Source organism: Tamandua tetradactyla, chromosome 20 (assembly GCF_023851605.1).
Source record: "Tamandua tetradactyla isolate mTamTet1 chromosome 20, mTamTet1.pri, whole genome shotgun sequence".
Lineage (NCBI taxonomy): Eukaryota > Metazoa > Chordata > Mammalia > Pilosa > Myrmecophagidae > Tamandua > Tamandua tetradactyla.
This window is the reverse complement of record NC_135346.1, coordinates 9,623,357-9,644,310: the sequence shown is the minus strand read 5'-3', so window position 1 is coordinate 9,644,310 and position 20,954 is coordinate 9,623,357. Positions and strand designations below refer to the sequence as shown.

At 38.7% G+C, this 20,954-nt stretch overlaps 1 protein-coding gene and 1 pseudogene across 1 annotated transcript in view; one reads left to right on the top strand and one right to left on the bottom strand.

Moving 5' to 3' along the window:
• Positions 1–20,954, top strand: part of RAPGEF6 (Rap guanine nucleotide exchange factor 6) — a 316,707-nt gene that overhangs the window by 286,864 nt on the left and 8,889 nt on the right. The window lies entirely within an intron of this gene.
• On the bottom strand, positions 13,578–17,066 carry LOC143664273 (actin-related protein 2/3 complex subunit 2 pseudogene; annotated as a pseudogene).

Genomic DNA, 20,954 nt, shown 5'->3' with positions numbered 1-20,954 from the left:
CTGCATTATCACTAGTTACTTTAAATAAAAATGGACTGGCCTCTGTAGTCAAAAGGCTAGACTGACTAGAAAAAGAGAGGATGCAAATAATTAGAGTTACAAATGAAAGGTGATACATTACTACTGACCCCAAAGATATGAAAAGGATTATAAGAGAATACTATGAACAACTGTATACCTGTAAGGTAGATACACTAGATGTTAAACAAATTCCTAGAAACATACAAACTACCCACACTGACAGAGAAAGAAATTTAAGGTCTCAGTGGACCAATAACAAGTAAAGTGATTGAATACCTAATCAAAAACTTCCTAATAAAGAGAAGCCCAGGACTAGATGGCTTCACAGGTGAATTCTGCCAAACATTCCAAGAAGAATTAACACCAATTCTGCTAAAATTCTTCCAAAAAATTCTATGAGATCGTATCACCCTCATACTAAAGCCAGATAAAGATACCCCCAAAAAAGAAAATTACAGGCCAATATCCCTTATAATGACAAATGCAACAGTTCTCAACAGAATACTATCAAACCTAATACAAGAGCACATTAGAACACAATTTACAGTTTCAATATAATCCCGATCAAAATCCCTTGTATGCAAGGGTGGTTCAATATAAGAAACACCACATTAACAGAACAAAGGGGAAAAACACATGATCATCTCAATTAGCGCAGATAAAGCATATGATAAAACCCAGCAATGCTTCTTGACAAAAACATGTAAAAAACTTGGAATAGAAGGGAAATTGCACACTATGATAAAGGACCCCACTGCTAATATCAAATTCAGTGGTGAAGTACTGAAAACTACTCTAAAACCAGAAACAAGACAAGGATACCCGTTGTCACTGTTGTTCAATATTGTATGTAAGTTCTAGCCAGAATAATTAGGCAGGAAAAAGAAAAGGCATCCAAATTGGAGAGGAAGTAAAAGTTTCCCCATTTGCAGATGACAGGACACTGTATATAGAGAGAAAATCCTGCAAAATCCACAATAAATTTACTGGAACTAATAAGTGACTTCAGCATAGTGGTGGGGTACCCGATCAACATGCAAATATCAGTAGTGTTTCTTTACATTTAGTAATAAATAATCTGAAGTGGAAATCAAGAAAAATATTCCGTTTATAATAGCAACTAAAAGAATGGAATATCTAGGAATAAATCTAACCAAATAGATTTCCTAAAGAAATAGGACATTCTGTGTTCATGGATTAGAGGACAGTGTTTTGAAGATGTCATTTCTACTCAAAGTGATTTACAGATTCAGTGCAATCCCAATCAAAATTACATCACCCTTCCTTGCATAAATGGAAAAGCCAATCATCAAATTTATATGGAAGGGTAAAGACCCCAAATAGCCAAAGCCATCTTGAAAAACAGTGAAGTTAGAGGGCTCACACTTGCCCATCTTAAATCTTATTTTGAATCTAAAATAATCAAAACAGCATGATACTGGCACAAGGACAGACATATAAACCAATTGAATCAAATTTAGAGCTCAGAAATCAACCCTCACATTTATGGCCAACTGATTTTTGCCACGCGTGCCAAGTCCACTCCATTGGGAAGAAAGAGTCTCTTCAGCAAATTGAGAAAACTGGATACGTGTTTGAAAAAGACATACTTCACACCATAAATAAAAATCAACTCAAAATGGATCAAAGATCTAATTATAAGATCCAGAACTATAAAGCTCCTAGAAGAAAATATAAGAAAGCATCTTCAAGACCTTCTGTTAGACAGTAGTTTCTTAGATTTTAGACCCATAGCACAAACAACAAAAGAAAAACTAAAGGGGGCCTCACCAAAATTAATGAGTGTCAGAGGACTTCGTGAAAATAAAAAGGCAAGCTGCAGAATGGGAGAAAATATTTGAAAACCTCAAATCCAATAAGGGTTTCGTACCCAGAATATATGAAGAACTCCAACAACTCAACCACAAAAGACAAACAACCCAGTTTAAAGAAGGAAAAAAAGGTTTGAATAGATATTTCTCCAAAGAGAAACAGATAGCCAGACAGCACCTGAGAAGAGGTTCAGCGTCATTAACCATTAGGGAAATGCAAATCAAAATGACAATGTTATGCCATTTCACACCAACCTGAATGGCTACTATTCAAAAAATGGGAGATTACTAGTGTTGGACGGGATGTGGGAAAATGGAAACCCTTGATGGTGGGAATGTAAAGTGGTGCAGCACTTCGGAAGACAGTTTTTCAGTGCCTCAGAAAGTTAAGCAGAGAATTTCCATAGGGCCCAGCAGTCCCACTGCTGTATAAACCTGCAAGAATTGAAAGCAGGAACTCGAACAGATATCTGCACACTCATGTCCATAGTGACGTTACTCAAAATTTCCAAAAGAGGAAATCAACCCAAATGTCTAGCAACCAATGAATGAATACTCAAAATGTGATATGTGCACACAATGGAATATTACTCAGCCATAAAAATGGATGAAGTTCTGATACATGTGACAACATGGAGGAACCTCTTGTTGAGTGAAATCATCCACACACAGTAGGACCAGTTTTAAATGATCTCACTGATATAAAATAATTAGAATAAGCAAATTCATAGTCAGAAACTGGAATATAGGTTACCGGGGGCCGGAGTGGGGGTAGTGAATGGGGAATTAATTCTTAAAGTGTACAGAATTTATATTTGAGGTGATAGAAAATTTTGATACTGGATTGTGGTGATGGTAGTAAAACTGAACATAATTAATAGCACTGAATTATATATTTAAATGTGGTTAAAAGGTGAAATACTAGGTTATATGTTACTAGGATAAAAATTTTGAATAAACTGTAGGAGTGTACAGCACAAAGAACCATAATATGAGCTATAGTTAATAGTACAATTAAATATGTTCCCTCAATTGTAACATTGCCATGCTAATGCAAGGCATTAATTGGGTCAGGGATATATAGGAACTCTATTTTCTGCATGATTTTTCTGGAAACCTACAGCTTCTCTAATAAAAAAAATAAAAAGATTGGAACAACACAGTTAATGAACTTAATCTGATGGACCTGTAGCAAACATTGTAACTACAGAACCAGCGTTATCTTCAGATGAACATGAAACATTTATCAACTGTGACTGCGTTAAGCTGGGAGTGAAGAATCATGATTTTTAAAGTCATTAAAGAATAATAACACTGTGTACACCTTTCTGCTAGTAAGTTCTAAAATATAGTTGAAAGAAATGCATAGGAAAAATGCAGGTTACCAACACTATAGCAAGAAGGAAAATTAAGTAGTCCTATAACTATTAAAAGTTTTTTAATTGGCCAATGAACATATGGAAAGGTGCATAATCCCATTACAGAAAGCTCTAAATAGGTTTGTAACTGACAATGAAGACTGAAAACCTTTGGAAGAAACAGTATGAGCTAAAAGAGGAAATTGTGGTAGAAATAAATTGTGCCACCAGATGTCGCTAATCTACCTTGTACGTTTTCCTGGCATTTTTGTTTTTTTTTTTTTTTTGGTTTGGTTTGGTTTTCGTTTTCATTTTGTTTTCACTTTGTCTTTTAAAAAAGTTAAAAGTAAGATCATTTCATAGCTCTTTTTCCAGGTATGTCTGCATCACATGGTCAAATATTTGTGGCGAATCCTTCACAGAGGCAAATAAACTGAAGCATTTCCAAAGAGAAAATGTTATGGAATTTTAGGGAGATTCTATTTGGATAATCTTAGGACAGTAATGATTGGATGATATCTATGCAGCTAATTCCTAATATTTTTGTAACATTTGAGCACAGGATTTGGAATATTAATGAGTGTGGTCTTTCTGGGGATCCCAAGGGAAATCTACCAGAAAACATAAATGGTCCAGCTCTGAGCAGAAATGCATGGTGTTACGCATGGGAACAAAATCAAAATTTTAATAATCTACACTGAATGGCTGCATGCTTCAAAGATCCCTGCCAGCTGCTTCACTGTTTGCTTTTGTGGCTAGTCCCTAAACTCTGTCCCCAACAGTACAATTCTTACGGTTTTCTCACGTACAAGCAAAGGGGTTTCTAGGAAATATGAGGGACAGTTGTGAGAATTCACGACTTTTAACATGTAGTCTGTTTCAATATATAATCTACACCTCATCAACAGAATCCTGGAATTCTCAGTTTTCCTGAGTAGATCATTGATAGCCCAGTTCACCCCATCAAGCAGCGACTTCGACAGCATGGGTGGCAAGAGCAGCCATAGCCCTCAGGAGTTACGGATCGCCCAGGAGTGGGGGAAGCTGGCGCGATGGGCGTTTATACATCTGAGGCATCCGTTTTCACGTGTCCTGCCGCGGGAGGAGGCATCAGGAAAGTCCGTCTTCCTCGGGCATTTTCCTTCAGGGGCAGGGGTGGGGTCTGCTAACTGACCTCAAATTACTTCTTAAGCACCTGGCATTTGATTGGATTAAACTGTAGGCCGGTGTATGCCCCAGAACATTGTTGAGAAGAGAGCAATCTGCCCATAATTAGTGGAGTTTAAGTGCTGGATGTGGTCAGCAAAATAGAGGAAGAGAGACCTACCAAAACCCATTTCATCCCAGGTGGCCATAGCCAAAGCGGGGCCTCTGTGAAGGACAAACACTGGAGAGAAATGATTGCGATAACCCAGTGAGGTACTAAACAAAAACCAAAAACAAGCCCCAGAGGGTGGTAGTGCCCACAGTATGCAGCCAGGCCTCATTATTTGTTGATCCTGTATTTACGAATTTACTTACTTGCTAAAGTTTATTTGCAATCCCAAAATCAATACTTGGCAGCAGTTTCACGTGCAGAGTGGTGAAAATTTTGAGTCACCCAGTGTATACATTTCCAGCTGAGGGGGGACAAGGTGTTACTCTGCTTTCTTGTTTCACCTCTCCTACTGTAAGCATGTGTCCCTTTCATAGTGTATTTAGTGCCCTGTTTTTGGCAGCTTTTTGTTGGTGATTTTGCTATTTAAATTACCCCAAATGTAGCACTGAAGTGCTATCTGGTGTTCCCAAATGCAAGAAGGCTGTGACGATGTGCCTTATGGAGAAAATGCATGTGTCAGATAAGCTTCGTTCAGACATAAGTTATAGTGCAGTAGGCTGTCAGTCCAGTGTTAGCAAATCAGCACATTTAATAGGTTGTCTTTAAACAAACACACATAAAGCAAGGCTGTGTATTGACTGGCTGATGAGAATGTGACCAGAGGCTCTCAGGAACCTAAGCCTGCATTTCCCCTAGGAGCAAAGGTTCAGTATTTGCCTATTCAGTGTTTGTGGTAACTTTATGGAAATGACTACCACAAATAATAAGAACTGATTGTGTGACTGAGAGATTCCAATCACAGTCAAGAGGTTATCTTGGAAGTTATTCTTACACATTAAATAGATATCACCTTTTTAGTTAAGGTGATAATGGAGAGGCTGGAGGGAACTGCCTGAAAATGTAGAGCTGTGTTCCAGTAGCCATGTTTGTTGATGAGGATTGTAGAACGATAACAGCTTTTACAATGTGACTGTGTGATTGTGAAAACCTTGTGTCTGATGCTCCTTGTATCTACCTTATCGACAGACGAGTAAAACATGGGGGGGGGGGGGGGGGGGGGCAGAATTGATTGTATTGTCTAAAATGTCCAGTTTCCAACAACTAAGAAATTATGAAGTGTAAAAAGAAACAGGAAAATGTGACCATAAACCTGACAAAATGGAGGCAATAGAAACTGCTTTTGAGACAGTCTAGATGTCAAAATCATCAGAAATAGTCTTTAAAATAGCCATTATAAACACGTTCACAGAATTGAAGGACAAAGATGTCACAAGAAAATGACAATGTACCATGAATATGGATGGAAAAATTCTCAACAAAATACAAGCAAAGCAAACCAAATCCAGCAATGTATAAAAATACTTGTACATTGACCAAGTGAGAGTTATCCTTGGCTCAACATTCAAAGACCAGTTAATGTAATGAATCATATCAGTGAATGAGAGAAAAACTGCATGATTATAACAGCAGAAAAGTCATTTGATAAAATTCAACCCCTTTTCATAATGATAACATGAACAAACTAGGTAGGGTTGGATGGGAATTTCCTCAACGTGATGTAGTGCGTCAGCAAAAAGCCCACAGCCTGCATGGTACTTACTGGCGAGAAACTTTGAGTGCTTTATCCTTAAGATCAGAAACAAGATGAGAATGACTGCCTGTACTCAACACTGTAGTCAAGGTTCTGACCAGGGCAATGAAGCAAGAAAATGAAATGAAAGGTATTTTTTTTCCGCATTGGAAAGGAAGAAGTGAAACTATCTGTATTCACAGATTTCATGATCTTGTATATAGAAAATGCTAAGGAATCCACTAAGAAAGTATTAGATCTGATAAACAAGGTCAATGAGGCTGTGGGATACAAGATCAATATGGAAGAATTAATTTTATTTCTGTGCACATGCAGTGAGCAATTTGAAGAGGAAATCAAGAAAACAATCCCAGTTATAATATTACTCAAAAGAATACAATTCTTAGAACTAAATTTAACCAAATAGGTGAAGGACTTACACATTGAAAACTATAAAACATTTCTGAAAACCGGAATAACTAGGACGACATCTGTGTTCACGTTTTAGAAATCTTTTTTTGTTAAGATGGCAATACAATCCAAAGGGATCTGCAGATTCGATGCAATCTCTTTCAAAATTCCAGTGACCTTTTTGCAGAAATGGGAAATGCAATCCTCAGATTCATGTGGAATTGCAAGCGGCCCTACATCACCAAAGCAGTGTTGGGAAAAAACCTAGTTGGAGGACTCAATTTGAAAACTTACTACAAAATTAAAGTAAAGCGGTGACCACATGGGCCTCAGTATGTGCTCTCTCCAGATGAGCTGATTTGGCCTTCCCTAGAGCATCGTAGCTGGCTGTCAAGGTCAAGCATCCCAAAAGAGAAAGCCAGAAAAATTACCACTTTTTTTATCACACTGCCACAGAAGTCATGCAGCATCTCTCTACCACACTGTGTCCGGGTTGGGTGGCATGGGAGTGCAGGGAGTGGAATAGACTGTGGCTTTTGATGAGAAGTGGCAAGGTTCTGGAAGAGCATGGGGACCTGAAATTATTGCTACAACCATTTTTTAAATATACAGCTTCCCTCATCTGGCAGGGTTTTTCTTCAGTTCTCAGGAATGAGATTTTCCTGTAATGTCCTTGTCAAGTTTTGGAGTCAACGTTATGCTGACTTCATACAATGAGTTGAATTGTGTTCTCACTTTTTCTGTTTTCTAGACATATTTGTGTAAGATTAGTATTATTTATTTTTAGAATGTTTGATAAAATTAGCCAGAGGTGGCATTTGCTTTTGAAATTTTCTTTATGGATCTTTCTAGAAAGTTACAGGGCTATTTAGGTTTTTCTACTGTTAGGTCAGTGTTGGTGAGTTGTATTTTCTAATAATTTGTCCATTCTACCTAAGTTTTCAAATTCATTGGCATAAAGCTGTACATAATATTCTCAATATATTTTTGTTGTCTAAAATGTCTTCAATAATGTCTGTTTCATTTCTAACATTGCTTATTGGTGTCTTCTCACTTGTTTCTTGATCAGCCTTACCAGGTGTTTACCAATTCTGTTAGTCTTCTCAAAGAACCATCTTCTGCCTCTGTCGATCCTCTCTTTTGTGTGTTTGTGTTCTGTTTTATTACATTCTGTTCTTATTTCATTTCACCCCTCACACTTTTTGGATTATTTTTTTCTTCATGTCTTAATTGTCTGAATGGATGCCCACCCATTAATTTTCACATTTCTGGTTTTTTAAATAGAGAATTTAAGTTTGACATTTTTCTCCCTGTACTTGTTTGGCTGCAAATGAGACTAGTTTTTATATGTAGTATTTTCTTTATTATTCAATTCAAGATTTTTATAATTTAATTGGGATTTCTTTTTGAGTCATGTATTATTTTTTCTTAATTTCCAAAACATAATCCAGCAAGTCACCATAATTTAGTTTTGCCTATAAAAGAGGAACCATACAATGCATACTCTTTGTGTTTGGTTTTCTTAGGTTAGCATGTTATTGGGTTCCATGTTGGTGCATGTATAGTTATTTTTAAATTGCTGAGTGATATTCCATTTTATGAATATACCATATTTTGTTTATTCATTCTCTTGTTTATTGACATTTGGGTTATTTCCAATTTGGGCTATTATATATAAACGCTACTCTGATCATCATTGTAACGGTCTTTTTACAAGCATATACTTATTTCTCCTGGGTAAACATTTAGGAGTAAAATCACTGGGTCAGAGGGTAGGTATACATTTAACTTTACTTTTAAGTTACCAATATATTTTCCAAAATGGATGTCCCATTTCATACTTCTACTGACAAAGAATGAGAGTCCCCATTTCTCCATATTTTGCCAACATTGCAGTGTCCTCAGTCTTTTTTACCTTTTTTTAGGGGCTGGGTGTCGGGGGCAGGCACCAGGAATCGAAAGTCTTTTTAATTTTAGTTATTCTACTGGTATGTAGTGGTATATCATTGTAGTTTCAGTTTGCATTTCCCTAATGACTAATGATGTTGAGCTTCTTTCTATGTAAGCATATATACTTTCTTTTGTGAAGTGTCTATTTAAGACTTTTTATCATTTTTGGTTGTTGTCCTTTTTTATTATTAATTTTAGTAGTTCCTTATATTCTCTGGAAATATGATTTTCTCCCAGTTTGTAGCTTTCCTTTTCATTTTCTTAGCACTATTTTCTAATAAATAGAAGTTTTAAATTTATATCTAGAGTCTAATTTCTAAAATGTTTCTTGTGTTCTTAGTGCTTTTTGTTGTCTTTCTAAAAAGTCCTTGACTACCTCAAAGTTGTTAAAACATTTCCTGTATTTTCCTCTAGAAGTTTTAAAGTGGTAGCTTTTACATTTTTAAGTAAATTTATGTAGGAGGTAGGGATGAAGGTTAATTTTTGTTATATGAGTATTGAATTGCTCCAGCACCATTTATTTAAAAGATTTACCTTCATGTAATAGAATGGCTGGAGGGAAGTAACTGAAACTGTTGAGCTGTATTCCAGTAGCCTCAATTCTTGAAGATGATTGTACAACAATATAGCTTTTAGAATATCGTGTGACCCTGTGATTGTGGGGGAAAAAAAAAGTGTGTGGGCTTTAGATTCCCAGTTCTTGAATTCCAGTCTTGCAACTTACTTACTAGCTATGTAACTTGGATAAATTATTTAACCCTTCTGGGGCTCAGTATCCTCATCCATAAAATTACTATGAAGCATGCAAATAATGCATGTAAAACATCTACTGAATAGTATTTTAGACACATTGATACTCATTTCCAGTTAATTATCTCTGAAAATAATTAAAAGCTTATTTTAAAAGAAAGATTTACCTTCACTGTTTGAATGCCCTTGATACCTTTTACTTTTTAATAACATTGACGGTGTTCTAGTTTGCTAGCTGTTGGAACACAATATACCAGAAACAGAATGGCTTTTAAAAAGGGAAATTTAATAAGTTGCAAGTTTACAGTTCTAAGGCCGAGAAAATGTCCTGATTAAAACAAATCTATAGAAATGTCCAATCTAAGACATCCAGGGGAAGATACCTTGGTTCAAGAAGGCCGATGAAGTTCAGGGTTTCTCTCTGCTGTGAGAAGGCACATGGCAAACATAGGGTTTCTCTCTCATCTGGAAAGGCATGTGGTGGCATCATCTGCTAGCTTTCTCTCCTGGCTTCCTGTTTCATGAAGCTCCCCGGGAGGTGTTTTCCTTCTTCATCTCCAAAGGTTGCTAGCTGGTGGACTCTCTGCTTCTCGTAGCTATGTCGTTCTCTGCTCTTTCAGAATCTCCTGGCTTTCTCTCCTGTTGCTCTCTCAGAATCTCTCCTTTTCTCCAAAATGTTTCCTCTTATATAAGACCCCAGTAAACTAATCAAGACCCACCTGGAATGGGTGAGACACGTCTCCACCTAATCCGGCTTAACAACCACTCTTGATTGAGTCCCATCTCCAGGGAGATGAATTAGAATTTCAACCTATGGTGTTGAATAGGGATTAAGAGAAACAGTTGCTCCCGCAAGATTGCTTAGGATTAAATCATGACTTTTCTAGGGTACATAAATCCTTTCAAACCAGCACAGACGTTATAGTTATGGTCCATTTCTAGATTCTTTTCTGTTCCATTTATCCAATGACCTATCATTATGCCAATAGCACACTGTCTTGAATACTGTGAACTTTACAGTAGGATTTCAAATCAACTACTCTGAGTTCTCCAGCTGTTCTTTCTCAAAATTCTGTCTCTTCTTGGTCCTTTGAATTTTTACATACATTTAGAAATTGCTTGTTAGTCTCTACATAAAGCTTTCTGGCATGTGATTGGAATTCCAATCCATGAATGTGATATAGCTCTCTGTTATTAACGCTTTTTAATTTTCACATTTCAGTGTTTTATATTTTTCAGAGATCTTGTACATATTTCTTTAGTTTGTCCCTAAAGCAAACTTTGTATGCTATCATAGTAGTATTTTTCAAAATTTCATTTTCCAATTGTTTACTGTCATTGTATAGAAATACTAATGATTTTTTTTTTAATTCTTTTTGGGAATGATGAAGTTCTTCCAAGCACAGCTTATTTCTGCAGATGATTTTCCAAATGTGTAAAAAATTGGAACCAAAATGAAAGTTTCCTTTATTAGTTTGTTAAAGCTGCCAGAATGCAGTATATCAGAAACTGAACAGCTTTTTAAAAGGGAATTTATTGCATTACAAGTTTGCAGTTCTAAGGCCATGAAAATGTCCAAATTTAAGGCACCAGCAAGAGGTCACCTTCAGTCAAGAAAGGCTTATGCAGTCCGGAGCACCTCTGTCCCCTAGGAAGGTGTGTGGCTGGCATCTGCCAGGGTCTTTAGCTTCTGAACGGAACTCCTCTGTCAGCTGGGAAGGCACATGGCGACATCTGCTAAGTTTCTCTCCTGGCTTCTCCGTTTGAGACACCTTCCCTAGGGGCATTTTCCTTCTGCATCTCCAAGGGTCTCTGGCTGTGTGGGCTCTGAAGCTTTTTCCAAAATGGTTTCCTCTTAAAGGACTCTAGTAAGTGACCCCACCTTGAATGGATAGAGACACATCTCCATGGAAGGAACTTAATCAAAAAATCCCACTCAGCAATGTTGAAACAGAATTAAAGAACGTGGCTTTTCTGGGGTACACAGAAGTTTCAAACCAGCACAGTCCACCCTCTGTACCCCCAAAATATATGTTCTTTCCATATACAAAATACATTCATCCTATCACGATGTCATAAAAGCCTTAAACCATTTCAATAACAATACAAAGGAAATACAAAATCAGAAACAGTATAAAATCTCATCAAAGTCAGCTACAAGGCATGGTCTGTCCTAAGGCAAAAAAAAAAAAGCCTCTGGCTCTTGACCTGTGAAACTCAGAACAAGTTATCTGCTGCCAATATATAAAGGAGGGGCAGTCATAGGATACATGTTTCCATTGCCATAGGGAGAAATTGAAACATAAACAGGACTCACCAGACCCCAATAGCTGTGAAAACCTGCAGGGCAAGTGTGATTGGATTTCAAAATCTGAGTGTCATTTATTCTCTGGGCTTTAGAAAGCAGCAGTCCCACCCTTTCTAAGGGCCTACATCTGCGCCTACTCTCTCTATATGCTGGGATGAGTTTTCTAACACAGGCACATTTGAGGACCACCTTTTTCTCGTCTCTGCCCTCTCAAAACATTGAGGCAGCACCCAGGATCTCTGCCATCTCCAGGCTACATAATTCCTCCAGAACAATGGGGCAATTGCCAGGCTCCCCCCAGGCCCCAGCTTATGTGTTCCCCTCTTTCCAAGGCCTGGAAACTCTGAACATCCAGGTGGAAGGCCTGCCCTCTGTCTTAAGGGCAAACTCACCCTCTCCAAGTGCTTGGGTGGGTTTCTGGGCTTCAGATCTTAGCTTCCATGGTGCTGCCTTTGAAGTTATTTTTCCTCCTGTTTGTCCCTTTTCTCTCCCTTTTAGTCCAGACTGGCAGTAGTTCTCTTTATACAGATCTCACAGTACTCTCTTGGTTTTCTATGTAGTATGCAGGGGTCACACCATCAGACAATAGGACTTTCCACAAACCCTTCCTAGATAATTCATCTTCAATCCTGGCTTTTTCTGAAATGGCTAACTGGTTCCACATTTGGTTAAATCATCATGTGGGGCACTATTTTCTGGGGTCTCAGTTTCTGGAATCCTGGAATTTTCAAGACCATCAATTCCCATTTTCTTTGTAGCCAAGAGTTCAGTTCTCAGCTTATTTTTTCTGTCACATTTCACTATAAGCTGCAAGTAAAGCCAGGCTGCATTTTCCATATTTAGTTTGGAAATTTGCTCAGCCAAATATCCAAATTCATCACTCTTAAATTCCACTTTCCATCCAATTCCAGCACCTAATTTTGCCAAATTTTCTGGCACTTGAAAACAAGGGTTGCCTTCCTTCCAGTTTGCAGTGACACATTCATTATTTCTATATGAAGCCTCATCAAGGTATCTTTAGAGTCCACATTACTACCAACAGTCTCTCTCTCTCTCGTATGCTATATTGTGGGGGTCACATTTTATTCTTTTTTCATGTGAGTATCCCCTTATTGCAGCACCATTTGGTGAATTTTTGTTTGTTTGTATGGGAAGTGCATGAGCTGGGAATCAAGCCCATATCTCCTGCATGGCAGGCAAGAATTCTACCACTGAGCAACTCTTGCACCCTCCAACAGTCTCTTCAAAGCATTCTCTATCAAGCTCTTCACAACTCGTCCAGAATCTTCCCCCTTATCCATTTAAAGGGCTGTTCCAGCATGTTTTGGTATTTGCAAACCACAGCACCCCACTTCTCTGGTGCCAAAGTCTGTTTTAGTTTGCTAATGCTGCCAGAAAGCAATATACTAGAAATGGAAAGGCTTTTAAAAAGGGAATTTATAATAGGCCTAGCCCTTGATCTTGAGGCTTGCTCTTGTGAAGCTTATGTACCTCGTGAAGAAGCTTAGCTTACCTATAGGTGTGCCTAAGAGTTACTTCTGAAGGACCTCTTTTGTTGTTCAGATGTGGCCTCTCTTCTCTCTCAGCCAAACTCTGTAAGTGAAATCGTTGCCTTCCCCCTACATGGCATGACATCCAGGGGTGAAAGTCTTCCTGATAGCATAGGAGATGATTCCAAGGGATGACTCTGGCCCTGGCACCATAGGATCAACAATGCCATCCTGACTAAAAGGGAGAAAAGAAATATAACAAGTAAGGTATCTGTGACTGAAAGAGTTCAAATAGAGTCACTGGAGGTCATTCTTATGCAAGCTTCAGTTAGACATTGCTACCTACCACAACTTGCCAAACCCCAACCAAAACCATTCCACCCAATCCTAAAGAACACCTAGGGCATTATCTAAGATTTTACAAAGGTTCTATGCACTAGGATAGCTTTCCAGAAACCTACAACCTCCAGATGGGCCCCTGGACAGGAGAAGTCCTGAAATGCAGAGGGGCCAATCTCTCCAGAACATCAACTAGTTCCATCCCCCATCCCATATTATCGACAGCCCCTTCCAACATGAAAAATCTAGAATGGACATAGCCAAAAACCCCTAAAGACTAGGAGAAAGATCAAAGATAATGGTGGAGTTATATAGAGAAGGTAGGGTTTAACAAATGAGTATGATTGCTGAATCAATATATTAATATTTCTTTTAGTTTCCAGTATCTTAGAGCAGCTAGAAGTAAAAACCTGAAATATAGTGGAACTGTAATCCATACCAAACTCTGGAATCTGTTCTACAACTGATTGTTGTGAAGTGCTTAGAAATTTATTGCTGTTTTAAATATATATTATTTTTCACACAAAAAAGTGAAAAAATGTTTCTTCTAGTCTCCAGTGTTTCAGAGCAGCTAAAGGGAAAGCTCTGAAATAGTGGAATGGTAACCCACAACAAACTCTGAAATCTGTTCTGTAACTACTTGTTGAAGCCTACTTTGAAAATCATTGCTTTTTCTTTTGTTTGTATAGATGTATATTTAATAATAAAAAATGTTTTTTTAAAAGGCATTTAATGTTAACAATTATAGTTCTAGTGCCTGAAAAAATGTCCACCTAAGGCATGAATAAGAGGTTTCCTTAACTCAAGAAAGGCTAATGCCATCCATAATACCTCTGTCATTTGGGAAGACACATGGCTGGCATTTGCTGGTCCCTTGATCCTGGGCTCTGTTGCTTTCAGCCTTTGTTTCTTGTGGAGGTTCCTCATGTAGCATCTGTGGGCCTTCACTTAGCTCCTCCAGGACACAACTCTAAGTTCCAGCTTGCTTAGCATCTCAAGGGAAAGCACATGGCAGCAACTGCATCGAGGTTTCTTCAAAATGCTTCCCTTTTTAAAGGACTCCAGTAAAGTAATCAAAACCCACTTTGAATGGACAGAGTCACATCTCCATCTAACCAAAAGGCACACTCACAACTGGGCACACCATATTTTACGTGGTGATAATCTAATTACAAGGCCACACCCACAGAATGGGCGTGCCACATCTCCATGGAGATAATCTAATCAAAGGGCTTGTGTTCTGCAATATTGAATCAGGATTAAAGAACATGGCTTTTCAGCTTTCAAACCAGCACAATTCCTAAAGAGCCTGAAGAGGTGCAACATTAAAACCTGGGATTATCCAGTAGTAAGTATTCCAGCATTCACTTGCCAGCTGATCCTCCTTCAGTCCTACAAGTTAGCAAGATGAAAGCATCTTCCCCATAATTGTTTTCATTTCTTTTTTCTCAGCATCTGGAGATGCACAGTTCATCACCTTGAGGGAGTCAGATGTTTCTGTCCCCATTCATGTGTGAAAATAGGACTTAGAGCGCTTTATGTGGTACTGCAGGTAGTCCTAAAGCTGGATCGGTTTGGTGGTGTTGTCTTGGGCACTGGGGTTAGTGTGGAGAGAGAGCAGCAAGGAGGTAACGTAGCTGATGCCATCCACAGTGGCACTGGTGTCATTCAGCTCCAGAGGGAGTTTCCTGTGGCTTAAGAGGACCTGAGGAATTGTGTGGCTGGCTCTGCATTCTTCTCTGAACTCCTGCATGAAACTTTTCTAATGACCACAGCATCATCACCTTTAAACACTGTGTCAGAGACTACTGTGACTCTGCCTTTTTGAGTTCAACATATATCATCTCATCATCCCTATAATGCATAACTGCCCAGTTCTCTCCTTCCTTGCCCTCTTGGAATTGGAATAGAGGCAAAGCAGTTTGTTTCAACATGCCAGCCTGATGCACAATCCTTGGATGTAGGCAGATTTTCAAGGTCATAAAGGGACTGGTATCCTCATTCTGGATTTACCAAGAAACTCCCGTACACCCTCTTTAATAACTTGTCATCACCATATGCCTGATGTTCCTTGTAGAATTTCAAAGAAATATGGACCATCACTTTTGTTTTGTCTCTATTAGAACCTGAAATATGACAGGGGACCCCAGCAAAAGCTACAACTATTACTTCTGCTTCTGGTTTGTTTCTGGCAGCCATGTTCTTGAACTTGAGATGTTTTTCCTTGGTGATGTGGTTGTTCACATTCAGCAGGAACACAGCAGAGACTGCCTCACGGGGGAGAAGGAGAAACAAGTGCAGGTGCGGGTAGTAAGGGAGGAAGAGGTAAAGGGAGTGGCCCTGCCACCCCGAGGGAACTGGATAGAGCAGGTATAAGGGAGAATAGACCCGAGTAGGGGGAAGGGGAAGATACACCAAATATAACTGTTGTTTGTATATTGAACTTGAATCTGGTGACGTTGCTAAATTTACTTATTAGGTCCTGAGTTTTATTTTTTAAAACATTTAGGGTTTACTGTGTAAACCTTTCAGTTATCTGTGAATAAAGACAATTTGACTTCATTTCCAATTTTTATGTCCTTTCTTTATCTCATCATATTGCAGGGGCTAGGACCCCCAGTGTACTGTTGAATAAAAGCGATGAGAGGGCAGTGCAAGAGTGGCTCAGTGGCAGAATTCTCACCTGCCATGCCAGACACCTGGGTTTGATTCTCAGTACCTGCCCATGCCAAAAAAAAAGTGATAAGAGCAAACGTGTTCCTTTTGCTAGCACTCACAGGGGGGAAACATTCACTAGATCACAATTCAATGTGGTATGAGTATATTTTTCATCCTTGACCTTTTTGGGTTTAGGAAGTTTCTTCCTACCATAGTTTGCTGAGAGGTTTTTGTTTTGTTTTGTTTTGTTGTTTTTTTTATTGTTTTGTTCTTTCCAATCATGAATAGATGTTAGTTTTTCAAATTTTTTTTTAACCTATTTAAATGATCATATGGTTTTTCTCCTTTTTTCTATTCATGTGATTTGATTGACTTTTGAGTATCAAACCAACCTTACATTCCTGGAATAGACTTCACTTGGTTATTATATATTATGTTTTATATATATATATATATATTGGCATTCCTGGATTAAACTTTCTAAAACTTTGTTGAGAGTTTTTGCATCTATATTGATGAGTGATATTAGTCTATATATGTATGTCTCATGTATGTCTTTGTCACATTTTGATTCCAGGGTTATACTGATGTCATAAAATGAGTTGGAAAGTGGTTTCTCTCTGTATGTAGCTCTGAAATCGTTTGTGTTATAATGTTATTATGTCTTTCATAAGTGGTTGATAGAAGTCATCAGTGAAGTTATTCAGGTTTCGGGGTATGTGTGTGTGTTTGAAGTTTTTAAATTACTGTACAAATTCAATTTTGTTAATATGTATAGGGTTATTCACATTTTCTATTTCTTCTTGGATCAGCTTTGGTATGTTGTCTTTTCAGCAGTGGGGCCTGAGGTATGCGTGTGCCCCTCATCCTCACAGCCACCCTGCAAAGAGCCTCGCCCCCACCCAGTGTGACAGGTGAACCTTGCTCAAGGCCAGACAGCCAGGAGCTGGGTACATTGGGGTTACAGTTCCTGGCATCAGGGTACAGCGGCTCTTGGGCTCTCCTTCCCACTCTGCAGCCTTCCCCTCAGTGTCCTCCTTGTCACCCCCTACCCCCACCATGGTGGGCTTTTGCTTCAGGAAGTGGGCTGTGGTGAGGAGGAATGTCCTCAGGTCACATTTTTACAGCTCATGCAGTAATTGACTTCAAGTTCAAGGCTGAGGATTCCAGGAAAGGCCTCACACACTGGCCCACCCGAGAGCCTGTACAAGCGTTGTGCGTGTGCATGTACAGTGCATGTGCATGGGGCTGGTTACTGTGCTGCCTGGTCTCAGCGGAGCCCTGTGTTTTGGGGAAGGGACAGTTGCCCAAAGGAAGGGACTGGGGAGGATGGGGGGTGGAGGGAGTTGCTAGAAGGTCATGATGGGTACTCTCGGGGCTCCCTCCCTGTTACTGGGACTGAGCGGAGAGCCTCTGGCTCTGGAGCCTCAAACTGTTTGCTCATTAGGTGCCCTGGGAGGATGCTATGCTCTTTACAGCAAATGGTGTCGGCGGAATGGGAATCAGGATGAATCACAGCAAGATATTTTTTTAATTAAAAAGTAAACAACACTGAAAGTAGGCAGGAACCCAGAATGCAGCAGCCACCTCGCAACAGTCCCCATCCCTAGGTCCAGACCATGGGCTGCCCTGGGGACGGGGGAGGGGGTGGGGTGGGGGTGGGGGGACCTTCGTGCCACAGGGGTCCGGAAGCTCCTGGGCTCCCCGGGCAGCTGGCAGCCCTCCTGCCCCCCACCCCCACCCCCTACGCTTCCCTGAGCAGAAAGGGCTCTGTGGCCCATCTATTACTCTGCCCTAAAGAAAAGCCATGAACTCAGGACTTAAATATTTAACCCCAATAACGATGGAAAACTAACACATGGAAGCTTACCCGCTGCTCAGCAGGACCGACTCCAGGGCTTCAGTGAAATGAAGTGCTTGACGGGCTGAGTAAAGCCCAAGTTCGAGTTTCCCAGAGAATTTTTTTTTTATGCTTGATGCAACCTCAATGCTGAGAAACAACTTGATCTCTAGTGTTCCTTGAGAATTTTAGGGATGAGAGACAAGAGGACAGATCATTTGGATTTGAGGCTTGTTAGATGTTTACAGCTGCCCCAAACGTGCTTCCATCTCAAGGGAACCTCCACAGCGGACCTCGGTTCCCCCTCTCCTCTCTGCTCCTACACAGCTATTCCAGGTATTGATTTTTCTTGTCCAAAATATAATATTGTTTATTTTGTTTTATATTATTATGAAATTATTCATGTAAAAAATGAAACGTAAGCAGGATAGAATAGTTATGAAATGACAAATAATTCTGTTAACCACCTTCTGAGCCCATCCCCACTTCTAATGTTAACTACTTGTAGCCATTTCTGTTGTGAATTATTCTGAGGATTTCCTCCTTAATTCTAAATAATATAGGCATACCTTCATTTCTTGATTCACCAATTTTGAATTGTACAGATAATTTATGCAATGAAAGATGAAACATGTAATAGATTTACACTCTTGTCCCTCCTATTTTTTCGTATATTTTTTAAGTCTCTCACTTAGTATCTTTTATAACTTAAAATATTTTAAACATTTACATGTATAGACAATATTTCATGAATTCCCAATATGTGCTTAAAGGAAATTAGCATTCATACTTTCCTCCATTCTCCCCACCCCCATATTCGGAAATTTTGTCAAATTTCCTAAAACTTACATTCTGGTCTGTGACTATAAATGTTTTTCATGCTTTGCCTAAAAAACAGACTACCATATTCTGATCATATATGAGTAACTCACCATACAACAAAGATATGAGTTCTAAATGTAATCATTTCTCTCTAAAACTGTGCCCCTCAAATGATAATTTTCTCCTTTCTTAAATTTATTTCCCAACGTTTATTGGGTCCCTCTTGCCTGGCCTCTATTCTAGGCTCTTGGAATACATCCATCAATTGCTCAAAATTGTGTTGTACCTTTACACGTTTTGGGTTTATTTTATACTAGAATACCTAGAATTTTAGTTCCTTTTAGTTTATTGACAGTAAAACATGTTTTGTGTTTTCTTCACCATGTTACTAAGTTCTCAGTTGAGTGTCACCATCGCAGCGCACTGACTGTAATCGGCAGCTCCAACCCGTTTGTCAAGGGCATTTACCTTCTAACATTTCACAGAATCCACTGATGTGGCTGAATGTCTGTCCCCCCCCCAGCACCACCTCCCCCAGGATAAAGGCCCCTTGGCTGGGCTTCAACGGGGCACCCAAACACATGGCATCTAAACAGTGCTGGGCACAAATACCCTTTTTTTTTTTTTTAAGGTAATGAATCTCCCACCTCTCAATTACATACTATCCATTCAGTTATACTTCTTGTAAACAACTTTGTAAAACTTTTCTAATTTACATAGATTTACATAGATCGTTGTGATTTACATAGACTGTTTCTGGTCTGATGCAGACCTAGCAGCCCTGCCATCTCTTTTAAAACTACTAGATTTGTTTTCCTTGTTCTTGATGAATATACTGTCAAGTAAATTTTTTCAGATAGGGTTTTTGGATTATAAAGTTTTTGGATCCTTGCTAGTCTGAATAGCCTTATTTTGCCTCCTCACTTCATTGGGATTTGGCTGTATATAGAATTCTAGGTTCAAAATAATTTTCTCTCAGAAGTTTGAGAGGAACGCGCCTTCATAATCTAGGCCCCAGTGCTGCTACTGAGAAATCTGGTGATCCCCATAAAATGAGACTAACCAGAGAAATAAAAGGAAATGATTTCCCGGAGTGGAAGAAATACATGAGTCTTCAAAGCAAAAAGACGCATGAGGTTTGTGAAGCATGAACGTATAAATACAAAAACACCCCACAATGCTTTGAAATTTCAAGACACAAGTAATATAGACATCATTCCTTTAAAAATCAATATTTTATAGTTTTTAATAGAGAAGTGTGCATTTACAGAAAAATCATGTAGAAAATAGAGTTCTCATATGCCTCCTTCACATACTTGGTTTTCCCTATTATTAACACTTCCCATTAGTATGGCCCTTTGTTAATAATAGATGAAAGACTATTTTCATAATTGAATGATTAACTATAGTCCACAGTTTACATTAGGGTGTACTGTTCGTGCTGCAAAGACCTTTTGTTTTTTGCTTACACTTTTTTTTTTTGCATTGTATTTATTAGGGTGATAAGAATATAGGTGTTTGGTCAATATTTGCTTTTTGCATTAAAAAATTTTTAATGTACACAGATTAGAGTTAAGGGGATTTGGGGGGTGTTTGTTTTATGTAGTTTTGATAAATGACTTATACCATTTTTAAACATTTTTTTTGTGAATTATGTATACAAAACAAAAATTTCAAAGTGTATTGTAACAAATAGTTATAGAACAGATTTCAGAGTTTGGTATGGGTTACAATTCCACAATTTCAGGTTATTCCTTCTATCAGCTCTAAGACATTGGAGACTAAAGGAAATATCAATATGTAATGATTCAGCAATCACACACATTTGTTAAACCCTACCGTTTCCATATAAATCCTTCACCTTTATCTTCCTCTGATTAGGGGTATTTGAACTATGCCCATGAGATAGGGGGTGGAACTAGTTGATGTCCTGGAGAGGCTGATCCCTCTGGATTTCAAGACTTCTCTTGCCTAGGAACCATGGGGAGGTGGTAGATTTCTAGAAAGTACTCTTAATGCATGAAACTTTTGTAGAATCTCAGATAGAGCCCTACATGTTCTTAAGGGTTAACAGGAATGATGTTGGTTGGGGTTTGGCAAACCATGGTTTTTAGCAATATCTAGCTGAAGCTCAGGTAAGAGTAGCCTCCAGAATAGCCTCTCGACTCTATATATACTTTCTTAGCCACTGATACTGTAATGTTTGAAACAGTATTTGAGGTTTCCCCTCTGGTAAAGTTTAATAGTTCCATATTTTTTCTCCTATCCTTTAAGGGACTTTGTCAAT